Source organism: Taudactylus pleione, unplaced genomic scaffold (assembly GCF_031769625.1).
Source record: "Taudactylus pleione unplaced genomic scaffold, aTauple2 ptg000671l, whole genome shotgun sequence".
Taxonomy (NCBI): Eukaryota; Metazoa; Chordata; class Amphibia; order Anura; family Myobatrachidae; genus Taudactylus; species Taudactylus pleione.
In genome coordinates, this window is record NW_028285073.1 from 3,926,541 (window position 1) to 3,936,276 (window position 9,736).

Here is a 9,736-nt window from a genome sequence, read left to right on the forward strand (position 1 = left end):
ATCGGACTTGCGAGTGAAACCCTGTGGTCGGCTTTCTCAACCGCAAGGCCAGGAGTGATTTTGGCTCTATCAGAGCCAAAATCACTCCCACTGACATCACTAGTGATGTCAGTGGGGCCGGCTTCAGATGGTAGGCGTTCCCATAGGAACGCCTCCATCTGGCAGGCACGCCCCCGGCACGCCCACCAAAAGGGGCGTGCTGTCACTCAACATCGACAGCACATCCCCTTTGATGCGAGACTCCGAGCGAAGGAAAGTCCTTCGCTCGCCGGGTCTCGCGCATGCGCACGACAGAGCTCCCTCCATCGTGCGCATGCGCAGTGGGGAACATCGACCCACTTGCGAGCATACTGCCGCTCGCAAGTGGGTCTGAATGACCCCCAAAGTTCCAGTATCTCAATTACAATGTACATTCTGGGTGACCATAGACTTACTCGAGGTGTCTATGTTTTGAAGATCTGCGTACAATGCTGCGTCTGTGTATGCAGTTGCAGGCGGCTACGAGGGCTCCGGTGGGCATCTCAATACAAAATCTACTGCCTGCTGCATTAGCACATTTTAGTGACTGCGATCAGTGAGCATATGCAGTTGTGCATGCATTGCCGTCCGAATCTGAATCAGGTCCTTAGTGCACACACACTGGGCTATGTGCTCGTGAGCGGGTCGATTGTTAGGCAGTGCACACACGCGGCGTGTGCACTGCGCATGCGTGAGCCCCGGAGCGAGTGCAAAAAGCACTGGAAGTCCACTGGGGTTTGCGGCAACGAGACCCTACCGCAAGGGTCTCGTCGCAAGCCCGATGGTCGCAATGGTCTTGACCATCGTGACCATCACCTGGCCGCTCGCATAAGCTGTGGGTGGTAACCCATAGCTATGCGAGCGGCCAAGAGGCTGCAACTAAAATAACAAGTGCCCGCCCTGATTCAGAGCGAGGCAGACCACACGTGATTAAAATGGCTGCCACGGCACTGAAGAGATTAACCCTCATGCCGCTGCACCATTTTCAAAAGGACTTTTAGGCACAGTGCGCCACGTACTGCGATTGTATAAGTAATGTGTTTGAACATGTCATTCAATGTGCTGTGCGCAGTTGTGGAAATTTACTTTTTAAATGTTTAGCCTATGCACTTATAAGGAATGTATAAGTTGTTTTGTCTTAGAAGGCTGTAACATTTAAGTCAAATGGTTATGAGACATTCTCACCTCCTAGTGATATGTTAATTATCCTGATGTAGTGGCCAAACCTTTGTTTAGCACTTTCATTGAAATGCAATGCAGAGGTCTCTGGTGTGTCTCTATGGGCCTGATTCAGAGCCGTTCGCTATTTGCGGTCGTTCGTTCAAAAACAAGGGGTGGCTATTCAAATGATCCGTTCGCAAATTGCAGTCTGTTCACACCTCTAAGTCTGAACGAGCGAGCAAAACATACGCTCGTTTATTTGTTAAAAACGCCCCCTGGCCGCTCGCACCATACGTCATGTCCGCTATTTATTAGATTAATCGAGTACATCGACCAGCGTATGAACTGCTCGCTATTCTTGTGGTTGGTTTTTGCTACCACAATTTTGCGAACAGTTCTGGCTTAAAAAAAACCCAGTGACGTGGTCAATGACGCTGCTGTTTTAAATATGCACACCCATAAAACGCCCGTTTTGACCTTTAAGCACGCCTGCGTTCTGATTTCCACTCCCCGTTTTCAAGCACCTTCCCCTGTTACCACCCACATACGCCTCATCCTGTCACTCAAATTATCAGGCATTCGCTATTTTGCGAGCACATGAATTTCGGCCGCACTGACTGGTTCACGCATGCGTATAACGATCCGTACGCATGCGCAGATGTGCGAACATCGCTCGGAACGAGCGTACTGCCGCTAGCGAGTGGCTCTGAATGAGGGCCAATGTACAATACCCAGCCAGTTTGGTAAAAACAAGTTGTTTGTGTTTAGGAAGCTTCTATTTTGTGTAAGAAGGTATTTAGACTCAGAAAGCCAAAACTGGTTTAGTCATAGACATGTGAAAAGACGAATGCAATAGAAATTTTCATTATATTTATCTTTTCAGAAACTGTATATGCTGTCGAAGCCGGATGATTGGCTGAGACCAAATCTTTTAAACTAATATCTGGCAACGCCATTTTGCGTCGTCAGCACAATACAATCGGGTACGACACTATACTTGGTTATTAGCCTCGTGCGTCTGCTTAACTACTACATATTGTTGAAAGTCCAATCAAACCGATACGCACATTAGATAATACATATAAAATATACAAGACGCACAACGCATACTAGCGAAAGTGCACAATATTCTCACACTCACACATGCACGCACTTATAAAAAGGTTCCTTCATATTAAGCTTAATATTAGAGGTTTTATTCGCAAATGCTTTTGTTGTGAAATGTTATGTATATGATATTTAAAATGCAGAAACTAGTAGACAAGTCATGTTTGGTAAAAATCTAAGGCCCTCATTCAGAGCCGTACGCTCTGAGCAGAGCGCATGCTCTGAATGAGGGCCGGGCTCCATGAAAATGGAGCGTCCTCCTGGACACTCGTATAGCTGTGGGTCACCACCCACAGGCTATACGAGCGTGCATTGTGATGGCCGCGATGGTCGTGACCATCGCGACCATCGAAATTGCAAGCCGGAGCCTGCGGTTGAGGTTTTCAACCGCAAGCTCCGGAGTGATTTTGGCTCTATCAGAGCCAAAATCACTCCCACTGACATCACTAGTGATGTCAGTGGGCCGGCTTCTGACGGGAGGTGTTCCCGTGGGAACGCCCCCATCAGGGAGGCACGCCCCCGGCACGCCCACCAAAGGGGGCGTGCTGTCAATCAACATTGACAACACGCCCCCTTTGATCGGACACAACGAGCGAAGGACTTTCCTTCGCTCGTCGCGTCTGGCGCATGCGCACGACGGAGCTCCCTCCGTCGTGCGCATGCTCAGTCCATAACATCGACCCACTTGCAAGCGGACAGCCGCTCGCGAGTGGGTCTGAATCAGGCCCTAAATCCCTGTTTATTCGCAGATCTCTGGTTCTATCGGCAAGGAGATCGCATTATGCGTCCGCAAATTATGAATTATAGGGAACTAGGGATTAGAATGTATACCTCTGTATGTAGTGTCTTTTGGCTAGTTTAAACCAGTTCTTCGGTGGGAAAACCACACAACTTCTGAGGAGCTGGGACATACCCCTAGTGACACTGTATGAACTGACCTATGACCTGCATCGTACCAGAATGACCTGAAGCAAGAACCAATGAGCATCTGTTATTCTGTGCCTTTGTTGTCTCTGAAACCTGTACCGAATATAGGCTTGTGAGCTGGGGCAGTAGTCAGTCATTTCTCCATATCCTTGGGTGACGTTGACTGCAGATTCAGATTTGAAATACTGAATACTGGACCAGTGCGCACGCATATGTATCGGCTTGTACCTTTGTATTTACTTGCTTTTTGCACTAATTGTCTAGATCACAGCGAGTTATACCTTTCATTGAATAATATAACTTTTTGTGCTTTGGAACCATAATTAGATTGGAAAGTAATTATTTCTTATGCGACTTGTAGCGCTAAATAGCGACATTTAGGTATAGCGATTAAGGGGTACCAATAGTTGGGGCTCATAGTTTTGGAGGCCACACTACCAAGAGTTCGTACGATAGCGTACGGATCTCGATTTCACAACAAAGGGTGGAAGAAGGCGCCATACGCAGGAAAGAACGCACTGTGTTCAAAACCTGTACCATCTAGTGTTGTGAAACCGATATCTGTTATTGTGTGATTTCAATGAGTGCTGACTAGGACCTGGGGATGGCAGAGAAAAGATAATTTCTCTCATTGTCTGTCTTGATGCTAGAGTGCAAGTCGCACAATAGCGTATGCGTATTTCCCGTATTGCTGCCACGTGTTCAAACAATTGTTCTGATATTATTGTTGTATAGATAGCATGATTACATTGTTTAAAACCTCTGAATCATACTGCCATACTAGCTAAAAGTCTATTTTCTGTGCAGAAAACTAAAGGTGTATGAAAGCAAACGTGTGATTGTAATGTGGATAGGCACTACTGTGTGTGGGGCCTATGCTAGGTATCGTGTGTCGGACCTAAAGATTCGGTAGGTGTCTTGTGAGGCAGAAAGCTACTCAGTGTGTACACATAGCAGGTGTATTGCAGCGAGGACAGGGATTTTGTACCTCGAAGAAAACAAGGGGTTTTCGAAATTCGGCCCCCAATAGTAGTCGCAGAGTCCATTGATTAGTTAGGTTCTTTGGACACTGCGACTGGACCACACAGTTGGGTAGACTGTGATTGTGACTTGGGTTGTAGTGGAGAAAATCACTGGAAAGGGTAAGTGTTATTGGAACACTTAAATTCTAACAGGGCAGAGTACTCAAAAAGGGATAAGCTACCAGACAAGGGCTTAAAGGTGTCCGGAAAGACAGAATAATCATATAGACATTATTCTGTTCCTCGTTGTGCATGCTGTCCACAATGGTTAGCGGGCCGGTTGTGCACAACGGGATAGGAGCGCTTCAAGGTAGGTAGCGCTTCCAAAGGTAAAGGGGATCGCGCATGCACACCGTCACCGCCTTATGCGGTTGAAGGTGATGGTAGAGCCAATACCAAATATGATAAAAATCTTAACATGTAACCTAATACCCTGTTTAATTCACCTCTAGGAAAAATGAACTAAAAGAAAAAAAAAGTGTTTCATTCACCTCTAGGAATAACACCTCTAGGAATTTTAAGTGTGTGCAAGCTTTAGTCATTGTGCAGTGTGAAAAAAAATCAGGTGTCCTTGTTTGCAGTAAATATTGAGATTGAGAAATGAGGTCAGAATAGCTACTTTATATGTTAATTTTTATTTGAACTACTTGGAAGTCTAGACAACAGATCCATTATCTGCAGTGAAACTTATGCTTTAAGGTACATGTTCAGTGCATGTTGTAAAGCACTGGTAATCACAGCAAACCCAAATATGAAAGTTCTATATGTATAGTTTGTACATGCTGCATATGAGAATTTTCTGTGTGGAGTTTTGTATGTGCTCATTTGTATGTACTTCTGAAAAATCCTTGCAATACAGCAGTTAAGGAATTCACTTCTGAGTAGGGTAACATGTGGTGTGTTATACTGTATTATCTGTGTATTAGATTGCATGTAAACCACATATAATATTGCAGTTATAACTGAGTATGATTTGATGGTTTGCTGAATATGTGTTGTGCTCTAATTTGTTTATGTCATGTTTAAATGATATTAAATTGTTGCTTCATCTCCCATAGACAAGACACAAGGTCGAAAAGGACAAATTACAGCCATGCCAGACTAAGGTTATATACTTGGGACACTGTCTAACCCAGGGGCTATGACATTTGACAAATGACAGAATACAGACCATACAGACCGTGACACTGCTGCAAAACCAGCAGCAAATCTGTACCTTCTTGGGCATGTGTGGATACTGGAGGATGTGGATCCCAGGTTTTTCTATTTTGGCATTACCTTTGCAGGAATTGGTGTCATCCTCAAAACCCAACCGTGTCACACACACTGAGGAAACAGAGCAGGCTTTCCTTAACCTTAAGGACAGTCTGATGAAAGCACCTGCATTGGGAATACCAGATTATGAAAAACCTTTTGATTTATATTGCACAGAGGCTGATGGCTGCACAGCAGGTATCCTCACACAAAAACATGGTGATGCTAGTAGACCTGTAGCATACTACAGTGCACAATTGGACACTGTGGCAAGATCACTCCCAACATGTTTAAGAAGTGTAGCAGCAACCGCTCTTCTAGTCAGTAAGAGCGAGGATGTAGTATTAGGTCATGATATGATTATTTGTACACCACATGCTGTGTCTGCTTTGCTGAATTCTGCCCAAACCAGACATGTTTCTTCAGCTAGGTTCATGAAATGGGAACTAGCTCTAATGGCACCTGCAAATATCATCATTAAATGGTGCAGTACATTAAACCCAGCAACGTATTTACCATATGTGCCTCAGGTTGCACAAGGGGTGGAGAGAGGTGAGTCGCTGGTTGAAGGTGAGTTTTGCAGGTATACTGATACACATGATTGTATGGAATGTTTGAATCAGACCTTTACTGCAAGTGATACACCATTAGAAAATGTAGATGTGACATTTTACACTGATGGGAGTTGTCATAGACAAACTGACACAGGAGAATTATGCACAGGTTATGCTGTTGTAGATGATGAGAAGCTGAACCACTTGGTCCACCTCACTCAGCACAGGTGGCTGAACTGGTGGCATTAAGCAGAGCGTGTGAGCTGGCAGAAGGTAAGTCAGCTAATATCTTCACTGACTCTAGGTATGCCTTCGGGGTAGTACACAATTTTGGGGCTCTTTGGCGTATGAGAAATTTTATGACAGCAGCAGGCACACCAGTTGCACACTCACACCACATAAAAGGACTCTTGACAGCGATCCAGCTACCAAAGGCAGTAGCTGTCATGTAAATGTAAAGCCCATACATGTGAAGAAGACCCGATGTCACTGGGCAATAACAGAGCAGACGAAGCTGCCAAATGGGCAGCAGGGTTAAAAGTAAACATGCAAATTGATAAAATTATGATTTTCCAAATGATTGACACCCAGAAATTAATTGAGATGCAAAATTTGTGTACCATACAGGAAAAGGTAGTCTGGAGATCAAAGGGATGTGGTCAGGAGTCCTCTGGACTCTGGAGAGATGGACAAGGTAGGCCGGTTGCTCCCAGGGCATATTACCCAAGCCTGGCTGAGGCAGCGCATGGTCTGACTCATCTGGGAAAACAAGGTATGTGCAAGTTGGTCAGAGCATATTGGTGTGCCCCAGGCTTTTCTTCCCAAGCTGAAAAAAGGGCAATGTCCTGCCTAACCTGCTTGAGGAAAAACGTTGGGAAGACAATACCAACTGAGCCATCTCATATCCATCCGACAGACGGTCCTTTTCAGCTAATACAAATTGATTTCATCCAATTACCACCCTGCAGGAATCTCAAGTATGTATTAGTTTGTACCAATGTGTTTTCCAATTGGGTAGAGGCATATGCAGCTGCCACTAATACTGCTGTTTTTACTGCTAAAAAGATTGTTCAGGAATTTGTATGCAGATACGGTATCTCTAGAATCATAGAAAGTGATAGGGGTACTCATTTCACTGGAGATGTTTTCTAGAACATGTGTAAGTTAATGGGTATTAATGGTAGACTTCACACCCCCTACCGACCGCAAGCCAGCACAAAGGTGGAGAGAGTGAATGGTACTATTATGAACAAACTGGGCAAGATCATGGCTGTAACTGGATTAGGATGGCCAGAAGCCTTACCGCTAGTCCTCCATAGCATCAGGACCACTCCTAGACCTCCTCTTAATCTGTCCCCCTTTGAGATACTGTTTGGAAGATGACCTCACTTGATTATAAGTCCACAGGATGATTTGAAGAGCATTAATGAGGTTACTGTGAAATATCTTATAACAATGAGTAAACAGTTGAAACAGCAGCAACAGAAATTGAAAATGTTGTTACCAGACATGCCTGAAACAAACTGTCATGATGTTGAACCTGGAGAATATGCTATGATCCAAAATTTCTTACATTCAGGTTGTTTGACAGATCGGTGGGAAGGTCCATATCAAATGTTACTGACAAGTACGACATCATTGAAAGTAGCAGAGAGAGATACCTGGGTCCATTCCACTCACTGCAGAAAGGTCAATCACCCGGAGGAGATACAAGGTGGAGTTGAGACAGATAACGTAGACCTGTCGATTGCGAGCCTGTTCTGAGAGAGTTAGAGATTGCAGTGAAATACCTGAGCTAGGGAAATTTGCAGACCACTATTCCAGAAATGGAGTGGCGGGCTGGGGTTGTGTTTGTGTTTCCTTCCAGGGTTCTCATCAGACTCATTTGATTCAGGATTTTCTGTTTCTGTGATGGAGGACAGATGTTGGAGAGGGAGGTTGATGGTGATATCGATGTAGTGGGGTCAGGAGAAGGAGCGATAAAACAATCAGGGCAGTATATGGCAAAACTCAGTACAGTAATTGTTAAGAGATCTGTTATCCTAGAAACTCTGAGTCAGTGTGAAGGTCTATTGTCTGAGGAATACTGTATGTGCGCGACCTGTGGATCCCTAATTGATGAAAAGTACATCCAATGATGCCAGTTCAAGAGTAATCTGTATTTGGGCGAGCATCCTCTATAGGATTACCATTGCTTAGTGGGTAAGGTCTTAAACCAGATTGAATGTTGGGTTTGCACTCATGTGCCTCAGGGACAACATAATGTAGGTTTAGTACCATTCCTGTTAAGTGTCTCTGAGGTTCTTGGATTACATAAGGGAAAACGCTGGATGGGAAATTCAGTATGTCCAAACCTCCAAATTTTAAGCTTCACCCATACCAAGTAGATAGATCTCTCTTATGTTTAAACATCACCAATTTCAATAAACCAGGAACTTGGGAGGTGACCGGGAACAACCAGACAATGACCTTTTCATACAGAGCTGAAAACAAACCACTAGATGACAAACTTGTACGCGACATTACTATCAGTGGGAGATATTTCCGGTATAGGTAAATGCATAGTCCCATCAAGGAAATGGTTGGCAGAGTATCAGTAGGGTACTGTGCAGATATTATACAACCGGAGACATGTACCAGTCAAATGGGAGAACCTGGGATAGGATCCTTTGTCAGAGAAATGTGTTTAATGGTAATGGTGCATTCTATTCCTTATGTACTCCCAGATGATGTGTATTTTATATGTGGAAGGAAAGCGTACAAGTGGCTCACTCCGAGTTCTGAAGGTTTATGTTATCTGGGAAGGATACTCCCATAGGTCATGACCCTTACACATGGTGAAATGCTGGGTATTCATAAAAACACACCATATCACCATATCTTCACACACAGTATGAACACCGTGACAAAAGAAACATGGTACCTGGTGATGTACATACAGCCACACAGTTGATTAGCGAAACAACTGGCTTCCAAATTTTGGTAGCATTAGATCCCACCAGGATCAAGTCGGGGTTCTTTAAAGTTTATATACATCCAAGACCTTTCTAAATTAATAGATAATATATATGATGACACATTCAGGTACACAGATAAGGAGCTACAGGCCAATAAGAAAGAACTTGTGCAACATAGACTAGTGTTAAATTATTTAACAGCTGTTACTGGTGGATACTGTGTGACTCTGGCCACCCAAATTGGTGTCAAGTGTTGCACTTATGTCACAAATAATACTAGTGATCCCAAGGAGGTGATAGACTGGAAGATGGATGAGATTCTGCAGCTGAAATTGGAATTTCGAAAGAACCATAATGCCTTATTGACTGAGGTGGAGAAAAAGGTATTAAAGAGGTTCTCGTGGTTGAACCCTGTAAAATGGTTCTCTGGTCTAGGAGAGTGGGTCCGGGAAATGGTTGCTAGTGTAGGTAAGCTCCTGATCCTCATATTGGTTGTCATCTTAGTAATTGGCTTATGTGTCAGATGTGTTCCTACTCTGTTGAAGTGTGGAAAATTTAATGCTAAGGCAAACTGGGAGAATTAAATTATGATGGTGGTGAGTAGTAATAGTATGGATTCCAAGGTAAATGAAGAACTGCATTACAATCCTGAACTAGAATGTACCATCAGATGATGAAAGGTGGATAGATTTAGCCATGCATGAAATGTATTATTAAAATGTTACTTTAAACATCT